This window comes from Bubalus kerabau, chromosome 3, assembly GCF_029407905.1.
Source record: "Bubalus kerabau isolate K-KA32 ecotype Philippines breed swamp buffalo chromosome 3, PCC_UOA_SB_1v2, whole genome shotgun sequence".
In the NCBI taxonomy this organism is placed as follows: domain Eukaryota; kingdom Metazoa; phylum Chordata; class Mammalia; order Artiodactyla; family Bovidae; genus Bubalus; species Bubalus kerabau.
In genome coordinates this window covers 89,737,156-89,750,166 of record NC_073626.1, presented here as the reverse complement: position 1 = coordinate 89,750,166, position 13,011 = coordinate 89,737,156, and the positions used below count along the sequence as shown (strand labels likewise).

The window sequence follows — 13,011 nt, the reverse complement described above, 5'->3', positions numbered from 1 at the left end:
AAACAAATACTGTATAATAAAAGCCCAATAAAACAGGGTTGGCCTGAAACCTGTATCCCATGTCCAGCTAGGAGGTGGCAGCACCAAGATGCTTAAAACACAGTCATTGCCCTAAGGAGGTAACTCTCTAGTAGGGGAGCCAGTCGAGTACCCAAATAATTACAATGGAGTGTAATAAATGCTGTAATCAAGATGTGGACAAAACTTGCTACTGCTATTTAAAGTTGGGTAACCTCTAAGTGTTCAGAATAACCTTGGTAACCCAAGAGAGGGTCTGATGTCAGCCAGGCTAATATTATAACCTTAACTGTTCTGCAGAGAGAGTTTCAAATACCTTAAATAAATGGACTGTGAAACAGCCAAAGGATCTTAATGCCAGTAAATGTCAAACCACCCAAGGCAAACTGGGTATTTGGGGAAAGGCCTGCCAGGCAGCCACTCTCATCTCACCACTCATGGCACTTCCTGAATGCCAATCAGACACTCAAGGCTCTGTGCAGTTTGAGATCTGAAGTCCTCTAGATAAACCTCCCCCAAGAAACTGATGCCTGAAAGGGCAGATTAGAGATGAGGCTCTGCCTTCTGCCTTACTGAGGGAACAGGAGGCCCTGGGCTAACTTTAGCTGCATTTCTATTTCTGGAACAGCAGTACTGCGTCCTATTTCCCCTCCCCCCAGGGCATGGCAACCCACTCCAGTATTCTTACCTGGAGAATCCCATGGACAGAGGAGCCTGGAGGGCTACAGTCCATAGGATTGCAAAGAGTCAGACACAACTGAAGCGACTTAGCATTCATGCACACACTTCTACATAGCTTGAATTTCATATGAAGGATGTATATTACTTTTGTAAATAAAAAATTAAGAACAAATCAAGTTGTTTTTTAAAAAGAGAACTCAACTCCGTAACAACAATGGTAACAACAGCAACAACCCAAGTACACCAACTGACCTTGATGCAAATTGCTCTCAACCCACCCCTCCAACATGTACTTTGTAGGGACAGGTTGTAGGTAACTTCGATCTTATGTTTCTGGATGTGGATTTAAAAGTACTACCTCTCCAGGATAATCCATTTAGAACAGTGTCAGTCTCCTGTGGTCCCTGTGTCAGGAAGTCAGGTGACCCCATCTAAACCTGAGGGGTGGAGGATGGTAGTGGCCAACAGAGGGTTTATTTACCCACCCAGACTGAGGTTAGGACTGACACGCAGTTTAATTATCATGCAGAGCTGCAGCTGGAGGCGGCTGGAGTGAGTTGGCGTCTGCTTTTGCAGAGCACAATTTCTGCAAATAATTAACCACCAGAACTCTTGATTCTCTCTAATTAATGAAGAGGAAGCCTAGAATCTTCAAAGTCCACGAATGTCATGCTGCCATTGTGTCAGGATTGATCTCCTTTGTTCTAAACTGAAGAGCATGCCTCTCCTGCCTCTCCTAATTCTTTATAAATTGAATTTTTCTATTACTAGTTGTGACAGCTAAGTAACATGACTTCAGAAATTCACCCGCAGTTCATGCCGGTATTAGAAGCCTGAATAATAATAATTTTTTAAAAAGAGCTATAATGGAACAAGCTTTCTGTCTCTGACCCAGAATTAATCATCGTGAAGAGACACCTCCTGAAAAGAGGGTCGTTAATTAGCTCTAATGGATCTCGCTAGGTGGAGTTGGAATTATTGAGAAGTTGGCAAACAGAGGGGGAAGAGAAGATTCCTCCCTTTCTTTGTCCATCTCCACGTGATGCTGGGATGGAAGAGGCCAAGACTATGCTTCCTGGGGGTGGGCACTCATGATGGAGGATGTGGCAAAGTTCTGTTCTGTGGGGGATGCTGTTGTGTGTCAGTATGGAAATCCACCAACTTGGAACATCTTTGAGGAAAACAAGTAAGTGTACAAGGCCCTATCCCTGTGGCCTTAACTAAGCATTTAATGAAGACACCATGCAGCAGCCAGAGTGGGATCCTATCAAAACCCAAGGCAGGCGGTGTTATACCCCTGCTCCAAAAAGCTTGTATATGAGCCTGTAGAGTTCCACTTGGGCTTCCCTGGTGGCTCCAATGGTAAAGAGTCCATCTGCCAATGCAGGAGACCCAGGTTCGATCCCTGGGTCGGGAAAATCCCTTGGAGAAGGAAATACTTCTCCAAGGCAACCCCCACCAGTATTCTTGCCTGGGAAATCCCATGAACAGAGGAGCCCAGCAGGCTAGTCCATGAGATCACAAAGAGCTGGACACGAGTGACTAACACACATGGAGCTCCACTTATCTGTCCATTGTTTCCTCTGTGACCTCTTTTCCCCTATTTTATTTCACACCCACTTCGTTCCAGACATAGCAGCTTTTTTAATGTTCCACCAACATTCTAGCTCCTACCTCAGGATCTTTGCACTGGCTGCTCTGTGTAGAGTCCTGTTTTCCAGATAATCCACTTGGCTACATTCTTCTTTTCCTTTAGGTCTCTGTTAAAAGTTTACCCTCTTATTAATGTCAACATTGACTGCCCCATGTAGAATAGGACCCCAACAGTCCCCATTCCTCTTATCCTACTATATTTTTTCCTCACCTCCTAACATACTATATCATTTCCTTATTTATTGTGTTGTTACATGTTTGCCCCTTCTCCAGCATTTATTATTTGTAGACTTTTTGCTAACGGCCATTCTGATCAATGTGAGGTAATACCTCACTGTAGTTTTGATTTGCATTTCTCTAGTCAAGGCTATGGTTTTTCCAGTGGTCATGTGTGGATGTGAGAGTTGGACTGTGAAGAAGGCTGAGCGCCGAAGAATTGATGCTTTTGAACTGTGGTGTTGGAGAAGACTCTTGAGAGTCCCTTGGACTGCAAGGAGATCCAACCAGTCCATTTTGAAGGAGATCAGCCCTGGGATTTTCTTGGAAGGAATGATGCTAAAGCTGAAACTCCAGTACTTTGGCCACCTCATGCAAAGAGTTGACTCATTGGAAAAGACCCTGATTCTGGGAGGGATTGGGGGCACGAGGAGAAGGGGACAACAGAGGATGAGATGGCTGGATGGCATCACTGACTCGATGGACGTGAGTCTGAGTGAACTCCGGGAGTTGGTGATGGACAGGGAGGCCTGGCGTACTGCGATTCATGGGGTCGAAAAGAGTTGGACACGACTGAGCGACTGAACTGAACTGAATCATTAGCAATGTTGAGAATCTTTTCACCTGCCTATTGGCCACCTGTATGTCTACAAATAATAAATGCTAGAGAGGGTGAAGAGAAAAAACTTACAATCCTACACTGTTGGTGGAAATGTAAGTTGGTGCAGCCAATATGGGAAACAATATGGCAGTTCCTTAAGAAAGTGAAAATAGAGCTACCAGCTCTATTTTCATCCAGCAATCCCACTCCCGGGCATATATCCAGAAAAAATAAAAATTCTAATTTGAAAAGACACATGCACCTTAATATTCATACCAGCACTATTTATAATAGCCAAGACATGGAAACAACCCAAATGTCCATCAGAAGATGAATGGATAAAGAAGACATGGTATAAATATACAGTGGAATATTTGTTGTTTTTTAGTCATTAAGTCATGTCCAACTCTTTGGGACCCCATGACCACACAGGCTCCACTGTCCATGAGATTTCCCAGGCAAGAATAGTGGAGTGGGTTGCCATTTCCTTCTCCAGGGGATCTTCGTGACACAGGGATTGAACCCATGTCTCCTGTGTCTCCTGCACTGGCAGGCAGATTCTTTACTACTGAGCCACATGGGAAGCCCCCACAATGGAATATTACTCATCCATAAAAAAGAATAAAATAATGCCATTTCCAGTAATGTGGATGGACCTAGAGATTATCACACTAAATGAAGTTAGACAGAGAAAGACATCTATCCTATGATATCAGTTATATGTGGAATCTAACTTAGAAAACAAACTTATGATCACCAAAAGGGAAAGGTAGGGGGTGAAGGATTAATTTAGGGTAAGCTCTAATACTTTGGCCACCTGATACAAAGAGCTGACTCATTGGAAAAGACCCTGATGCTAGGAAAGGAGGAGAAGGGGATGACAGAGGATGAAATGGTTAGATGGCATCACTGACTCAATGGACATGAGTTTGAGCAAGTTCTAGAAGATGATGAAGAACAGGGAAGCCTGGCATGCTGCAGTCCTTGGGGTTGCAAAGAGTTGGACACAACTGAGCGACTGACAACAACACAACTGAACAACAACAATGGGATTGAGAGATAGACATTATTGTATATAAAGTAGAGAAACAATAAGAATTTATAGCACAAGGAACTATATTCAATATATTCAATATCTTGTAATATCTTGTATATTTTGTAATAACAAAAGAATCTGAAAAGGAATATATGTATGTATACATACACATATATGGGCTTCCCAGTGGCTCAGTGGTAAAGAATCCTCCTGCCAATGCAGAAGACACAGGTTTGGTCCCTGGATTGGGAAGATCCCCTGGAGAAGGAAATGGCAACCCACTCCAGTATTCTTGCCTGGGAAATTTCATGGACAGAGGAACCTGGCAGGCCACAGTCCATGGGGTTGCAAAGACTCAGACATGACTTAGTGACTAAAGAACAACAATATACACATGTATATGTGTGTGTGTGTGTGTGTGTGTGTGTGTATAAATATATATATGTACATATCACTTCGCTATATACCTGAAACTAATACAATATTGTAAACAACTATAATTAAAAAAAAATGCCTTCTATACCTCTCACTAGAATATAAGCTCCACAAGAACAGGGATTCTTGTCTGTTTATTCTCTGGTGTATTCCTAGCACCTGGAAGTGTGTGGAGTTCAATAAATATTTGCAGAGTGAATGAACCCATCATCCCACTTTGGAGCATTTGCTGGTATGTGTGAAGGCTGCATGTGCTCATTCAAAGTGATTGCTCAAGCAGCTTATAAAGACCAGGGTATGAGAAGTTCCTTTTTCCTTCTTCAGTGTCTGAATGAAGTGCTATTGTTTGCTTCCTTTGGCTGCCAAATGTTAATAATTAAAACAGTGGGCTCAGAGTTAAGTATTACTTGAGGCGTTCTTACTTTCTCAGTGGTTTCTATAAAAAGCTAGAGAGGGTCTGGCCAAGAATGATGCTTTTCTGGGAGGGGGCTGTGTTTTGTCTCCAGGGGTCTCAGTTTTCCTTTTATCTCCACAGAGAGTGGGGGTCTTTAGAGATCCAGTGCAGCAGGGGAGAGATGTGTTTTGTGTAATTCAGTAGTGACCCTACTGAGGGGAAGCACTCGTAGGCACCCAAAGAAGAGGCAAATCTGCTAAGGATACAGGGCCTTGGCCAGAACAGGAGGTTTAGGCGGAGAGCTGCAATGGAGCCCAAATCTATGGATTGTAGCTCTTTGTATGGATTGTTTCCAAGTCCTCTCCTCACTCATGCTCCCCAAACATGGGGCTGTCATAGATATTCCTGCGTTAAATTCTTTCCAGTAAGGAATGCCTGCTGAGTCCTGTGTGTGTCTGTGACTTGCCAGGCGGGGTAGGTAAACCTGGCAGGAGTTGTAGTCTACATGGATGAGGGTCCCCGGAATTGGGTAAATCTGATCTTTTATGCTCTACTTAATTTGTGTCTCATATCAATCCTTCCTTAGCTCAGAGGGAATGACTTCAGAGAGAAACATGTCTGCATTCAGTTAACAAACCAGCTGCTGCCAGGCTGAGTTCTGGGTCATGAAACATAGACGCCAGTCTTGATTCTGCAGCTGCTCGTGGAGCGATTTGAGCCATTCATCTCCCTGCACTACAGTTTCTAACTCCACTTTCTTAATACTTAAAAAAAAAAAAAAGAATCTAGGCTTGCTGGTGGCTCAGTGGCAAAGAATCTACCTGCCAATGCAGGAGACGTGGGTTCAATTCTTAGTTCGGGAAGATCCCACATGTGGAGCAACTAAGCCCGTGTACCACAGCTACTGCGCCTGTGCTCTAGAACCAGGGAGCTGCAACCACGGAAGCCCCAGTGTCCTAGATCCCACAGCAAGAGAAGCCACTGCCGTGAGAAGCCCGCACTGCAACTAGAGAGAGGCCCCCACTCGCTGCAACTGCAGAAAAGCCTGCGCAGCAGTGAAGGCCCAGCACGACCAAAACAATAAATAAAATTATTTACAAAAAACGCTTTCTCAATTCTCAGAGTCATTCCTTGAATAACTCTGTCTCTTAATTTTAGATATAAAGAAGGAAAGGCCCAGAGAGGTCAAGGTACTTGCCTAAAATCACACTGTATTCATAAGTAAGACCAAAAAACTTAAAAATCAAATTACCATACAATTCAGCAATCCCACTTCTGGACATTTATCCAAAGGAAAAGAAAACTGCACATAAAAAAGATATTTGCACGTCCGTGTTCACTTGAGCATTATCCACAATAGCTAGTATGTGGAAACAACCCAAGTGTCTATCAATAGATTAAACAGACAAAGAAGATGTGTTCCATGTAAACACTATAATATTATTCAGCCATGAGAAAGGAAGAACCCCTGCCACTGGCCATACCATGGATGGACCTTGAGGGTATTATGCTAAGTGAAATAAGCTAGACAGAAAGACAAGTTCTGCAAGGCATCTCTTATCTATGGAATCGTAAAAAACAAAACAAAAACAACTCATAGAAACAGAGAGTAGAAATGTGTCTGCCAGGGGACTTTGGGTGGAGGAGGAGGAAAATAGCTAGAGTCTGGAGAGAAAGGGCCAGGACCTGAATTCTCCCTACAAATTCAGTTTCTGTTCATAATGCCCTTCAGATCACAAAAACACCCACCCTGTTGTCCTCTTGGAGCTGTGAATAAAACTTATGACTAAAATGGGACTGTAGCAATGCAAAATGGATTATTATTAAAGTGGCCTCCCAAATTTAGAGGATGGCTCAGAGGTCAGAACTGAGAACTGAACTAAGTCACATGGGGGCAAAAACATGAATTGTTGTGTTTTATTAGATATTCTATATTCAGATTCCAAGACTGACATTTAGAGCATCCCTTCAAAGCCAAGTTTGGCACAGTGCTCTGATTCTAAATAGCAAAACTGACCTTCCCTCTTAGACTCATATTCTAAATTATTCTGAAGATTCCTCTCCCTAGACTGCTCACAACAACCAACCTGAAGCAGCCTCCAGGACACTCTGGCTGATTTACAACTGCAATCTTGCTAAAAGGAATGGGAAAAAGCCAAGATGAGTTTCTGTTAGACAGAATTACTGGTATGAAATACTAACATCGCTACAACGTGGTGTAGAACTGACTGGCTGACCGCATGGCTGCCCTCCCTTTCTTATTTCACTGAAATAGGTCATTTGTTATAAAAGGGAAGGAGCCTTGTTCCTTGTTCCCCCCACCCGCAAAGGATGACTGGAGAAGACTGCTTACAGCGCTCCTCAGTGTGTGCCTGCGTGTGGCTCCCCAATGCCAGCACTGGGCCAGCAAGCCTATTCTTCCTAAGTGCCCATGTCAGTGGCTTGTCTTTGACGAGCCTGCTATGTGCAGAGTCCTGCTGTTTCCTGCCTTCAGAGAAGGAATAAAGACTGGGCAGGCCGCAGGCAGTGAGCTCCAGCTGTCCCCTGCTTAAAATACAACGATGAGATAAGAATTGGCCATCAGGGTTTAACAAAAAATTCTCTAAATGAGGAAGGGAGGACCTTTCCTTCACATTTATTTTTTGTGTAGAAACTTGACCCATCCTGTCAATTAGTCAATCAAATATTTGCTGGCAGCACTCACCAGTCCCCATCTTTTACAAAGGCGGAGGGGGGAGGGGGCGGTGCAACAAGAAGTAAAACCCTACAAGCTAAAGACTTAGCTTGGAAGAGTGGAAAATTCAAATGAGAACAGATTCGGGTGGGCAACATGAAAGAATGAATGAACGAAGCTGCATAGTAATAGCATCCTAAGATAAAAATATATAACTATTTTCCTCGTGTATTTAATACACAAAAATATTCTGTCCTCCACAAAGTCAGAGCCTTGTTGGTCCGTCTTCAATTTTCACATTTTTGATTGGGACAGGGGTATCTTTCTCAACCCTTCTGTAAGAAAGACAGTGGTAGTGGTTTAGTCCCTAAGTCATGTCTGACTCTTGTGACCCCATGGACTGTAGCCTGCCAGGCTCCTCTGACCATGGGATTTCCCAGGCAAAAATACTGGAGTGGGTTGCCATTTCCTTCCCCAGGCCATCTTCCCGACTCAGGGATTGAACCCGTGTCACCTGCATTGCAGGCATATTCCTTACCACTGAGCCACCAGGAAGGCCCTCTAAGATGACTATAGGGTAAATGCCAATTTGCATGCTACAAGGCAGTGTCAGGACTGTGTTCAGTTGGAGCTTGTGGGTTATCACAAGGGAGCAGCTGCTTACTAAGGCCTTTGTTGCCTTATTGCTGAGTGAAAATGGGAGCCCAGGATGTATCTTTAAATTCTTCTCAAGTGTTCTTCCCTATACCTGTCATGGAGTATGTTGCCATTTCTCTCCCCTGGATTTCTTTAGACTTGTCTTGTCCTTCCATCTTCCTCAAGCAGATAGGAGTCTCCCCAGTGAAGACTGAGCATTTTCCCTGTCTGCTCACAGGGATGGTCTGAGTTCTCTGCACTAGAGAAACTGTGAGATAATATTAATAAATGTTTGTTGTTTTAAGCCCCTCACTTTGGTATGATTTGCTGTGTGGCAAGAGATAATCAATACATCTTGATTTTGTGATTGGATATCACTGTTAACCAGCTTCACTTTGTTCACACAAGGAGTAAGCATGTGCTTTCTATGTATAGCAAAACCTCCAATTGACACAAAATATAGGTATGACAGAGGCCTTGGTGGTACTTCTAGAAGCCTCCTTATGATCAGCATTGGTTTTGTACACAGCATCCTTAGATATGGTCCTTTAACCAATTCATAACCCACTTCCCTCTAAGAGAAAGGCTTGGCAAGAAGACTTGAATGACGCCATGATGAATTGCAAGACTTACACAAGCCCAGAGGGATGGCAGGTAGGAACATATTCAATGCAGACAGACAGAGTCCTGTATAAAGGTCAGATTCAAGGGACAATGGAGAGATGGTTGAACTGCGGGCTTTGTGGAGGGAATGATTATGTTTGTCTTGTTCACTGTCTCCACCCCTGGTCTGGCAAATAATGTCTGGGAACACAAAAATCAATAATGTAAGTTTCCTACATTAAAAGCCTCATAGTCTAACTGGAGAGTCCAAAGTGTGTGTGTGTGTGTGTGTGTGTGTGATACAAGAAGAAAGAGTAAACAATGGCCTGCAGAGAATCAAGGGACTAACTACATATGTTTGTGTGTGAAAGCTGTGCAAGGAGTGAAGAGTGTCAGGGGAAGCTCCATCCAAAAGGTGATGGTCAAACTGAATCGTAATGGGAGAAAACTAGAAATTCACTAGGTAGATAAGATCACTAGGCAGCTCTGGAGACATGAAATAGCATGGTGCGCTTAGGGGAGAGTAAGTAATTAATTTGGTCAAAGCATAGATTATATTTATGTGATGAAAGCAAAGATGGAAAGACAGCATAAAGGGAATGATAAGGGATGAGCTGGAAAAGTAGGCAAGACTCTCTGGATCTTGAAGGATGCTGGTGTAGAGAGGTCAAAATTTATCTCATAGGTGATGGAGAAACATGGAAGGATTTTAAACAGAAGAGGTATACATTCTGATTTATAATTTTGAAAGATAGCTTATGGAGAATATTGGTGATTGGAGGCAGGAAGATTGACTGGGAGGCTACTGCAGAAGTCTAAGCAAACGTGAGTAAACTGTGATGACAGGAAGCATGGAAGGGGAGAGGATCAACAAAAGATCTTTGGGAATATGAATGGACTAGGCCTGCAAGTGATGGGAGGTGGTGGATGGCTATAGAAAGGAAAGAGGCTAAATTAGTCTGAAGTGTCTCGCTCAGGCACTTGGTTGAAATAATTTTATATGTAGTAGAGCTATATATGTTTCCCCCATGGCTCAGTGGTAAAGAATCTGCCTGTAGTACAAGAGACATGGGAGACGTTTGATCCCTGGGTCAGGAAGATTCCCCTGGAGGAGGAAATGGCAACCTGCTCCAGTATCCTTCATGGTAAATAAATTCCGTGGACAGAGCAGCCCGGTAGGTTACAGTCCATGGGGTCACAAAGAGACACAACTGAGGGACTGGGCACAGCACAGCAGCAGAGCTGTATGTGTGATGAGCTTTGTGCTGTGTAAACAAAAGATCAGTGTTAATATTACGATTAGATGTATCTATCAAGCTGCTACACAGGACTCAAAAGAGGGTGTGAAGAAGAGAAGAGATCAGATAACGGTGGAGAATAGTTAAGTATGAAGCTGGATGCTGGTGGCATGAAGGACAGTCCGGGTCTTCTAGTGGGAAGGCCAACCAAAAATAGCTGTCTGGGCTGTTCTGGCTGAACTGGCAGGCCACATGCTCTGGCGAGCTGTGGGTGCCATCCCTGTGAAGAGGGTGGATCCCCAGATGACCCTGGCCTATAGTTAGCTCACACAATCAGCTGTGGCTGGCTTCCAAAGTAGCAGCGACAGCAGCTGACAGGTTTGGAAATATATTTTCTTCTCTGTCAAGAAAAAGTGCTCCTAAGGAATACATTTCCCAAATGGCTACTCTTTCTGGTTTGACCTAAGGGGTTCTATGGCGGAAAATACGCCCATGGTTTCTGTAAAGCCATTTAAAAAATTAATCACTTCTCTCTTGAGTCAAAAATACCCTGAACCTCTTGAGTAACTTAGGAGAATTCAGTGTAAGTTCTACCCCTGGAAAATAGGTCAAAGAAATGCTTGCTGGCATGCTTTAGTTCTTACTGAACACCTCCCTGCTCTGCATAGCTCAATAAACGTAAATTAGAATATAAGAATTCTAAGGGAAGGAATCTAAGCTTAATAGAGTAGAAGTCAATGTCCTCTTTTGGGATCTGAAGTTGGATTACAAGAATCTAGCTTTGAGACTCTCGGCTGAAAAAGTTTTGGCAATCACTTAAAGTTCATGTCAAAACATCTGGTGGTAAGTTTGCTTTAGTGTATGCTAACTGGGGATAATATTTCAAGACTGCAATAATGTTTTTTGTTTGTAAATTGAGCTTTAGTTTCTGTACTTCATCCAGGAAACACTAGAGGGTGTACATCAGATAGAGGAAAACGGCTGCCCTGAGAATGAACAGGAATGAAGAGGAGAGATGGCTTGGGAAGGAAGGTATTTCTACATTTCACTGAGGCACAGAATTTTACTTCAGTAGACACTTATCTTTATGCTATCAAAAAGCGACTTGATGTTTGAAACCTAGACTCGAGAACTTTAATGATGATCTGCTGAGCCTGTTCAGAATCCAAAACTGTAAGGAACCACCATTACTCTCTGACCAGAATGTATATTCTGTTCATTTTGGACATCTTGAAAGCCAATATGATACAGCTCTATCTGTGAGTCTTTAATTTTAGAGGAAACGCTATTTGGATTTTCACAGATACTGGATTTTTTTTTACAGCACGGATACTCATATCCCCAAGTGCTTGAAGTGAATAGTAATGATACAAAAGTGAATAGTAATGACACCAGGCATTTTCAGGCACTTGCGGGAATAAAATGTGCTCTTTGAAGATACACTAGATTGGAGGCTTTCCCCTCTTCATTTCATCCATAGTTTTCATGAATTAGCTCTACATGTAAACACCATTTTACAATGCTGAAACACTGGAGTTAACCGGCCACCACAACGAGGTGCACGTGTCAATAAGAACTGCTATTTCTCTTGCTTAAATTTCCAGTTCCATAGTTGCTTTGTACCTCTTGCAGATGCCAAAAGAGCTAGTGAGGGCTAGAGTCAAATCACCTATTTTAAAAACAATGTTAACAACTAATTACTCTAATCAGAAACAAATATCTTGAACTTCTGAAGAAACAAATCAACTGAATGTTATAATATTTTAATGAATGATGAACTGATAATTCTACGAAATACTGTCCTTAAACCATAGCAGACTCCTGAAGCACAACTGTTGAAAAGCATGTGTGAATTCCAATATAAGAAAAATCACAATAAAGCATGCTAAGTTAAGAAGGACCTGCCCTTTAACAAACCATGGGGTCAGCCTTACCTGGACGTTAATATCAAGAGAATAGAAATAACATCATGAACTTTCGAAGGCAGCATCTGCTCGAAACGATCAAGACACTGACAGGGACAGTTTAGCTCCGGAATTTGGGATTGGCTTTTGTTAGTCATGCATTATCCTACTTACCTCCGAGGACAGACCTTTAAATTTCAGAAAGTGTTGAGAGGCATTACTGTACCCGTAATCAAAAGTCTTTGGCAGAAATATCATTTATCCTTGTGGTAAGGAACAGATTTATAACATTCTGGTGTCACCATTCCTGAAAAAGCACATTGGTTTGAATGCTTCTTCCACAAACATAGTGACTCGTTCACGAAGGCACATGGATGTAGAACACTATGGAGAGATATTGCTGGTGAATGACAGAATGTCTGGTTGATTTACAGGAAACCCCAAGTGCGCGTATGAATAGGTTAGGTTTAGATTGACGAGCAAATGTGTAACCAGACTTCTGGCTGACAAATGGCAGAGCTATGCCAGCACATTAGCCTCTCTGGAGAGAGACCAAAAGTAAGGCAGGAGGATCAAGTTCATTCCATAAAGGATATTCAAACCTCATGGATGGCAGGGTGGCTGAGATATTAAGCACATATAGATTTTAATGCCCCAAAATAGAACTGGGCAAATTTAGAGTTGAACTGGCATCCAAGCTGAAGACCAAACTCCTATCAAATTTCCCTGTATTGACTCACAGACATAGAGACCAGACTTGTGGTTGCTAAGGGGGTAGGCAGATGGAGGAGGAGAGGATTGGAAGTTTGGGGTTAGCAGATACAATCTATTATATATAGAATAGATAAACAATAAGGTTCTACTATATAGCACAGGGAGCTATATTCAATATCCTGTAATAAACCATAATGGAAAATGGAAA

General features: G+C 42.7%; 1 protein-coding gene across 3 annotated transcripts in view; it reads right to left on the bottom strand.

The window, feature by feature from the left end:
- ITGB6 (integrin subunit beta 6) overlaps positions 1-12,489 on the bottom strand; it is a 149,622-nt gene extending 137,133 nt beyond the window's left edge. For all 3 annotated transcript variants that reach the window (XM_055572441.1, XM_055572440.1, XM_055572443.1), the window contains exon 1: positions 12,264-12,489. The gene's annotated coding sequence lies outside the window, so the exon portion shown is untranslated. The remainder of the gene's footprint in view (positions 1-12,263) is intronic.
- Positions 12,490-13,011: the final 522 nt, after the last annotated feature.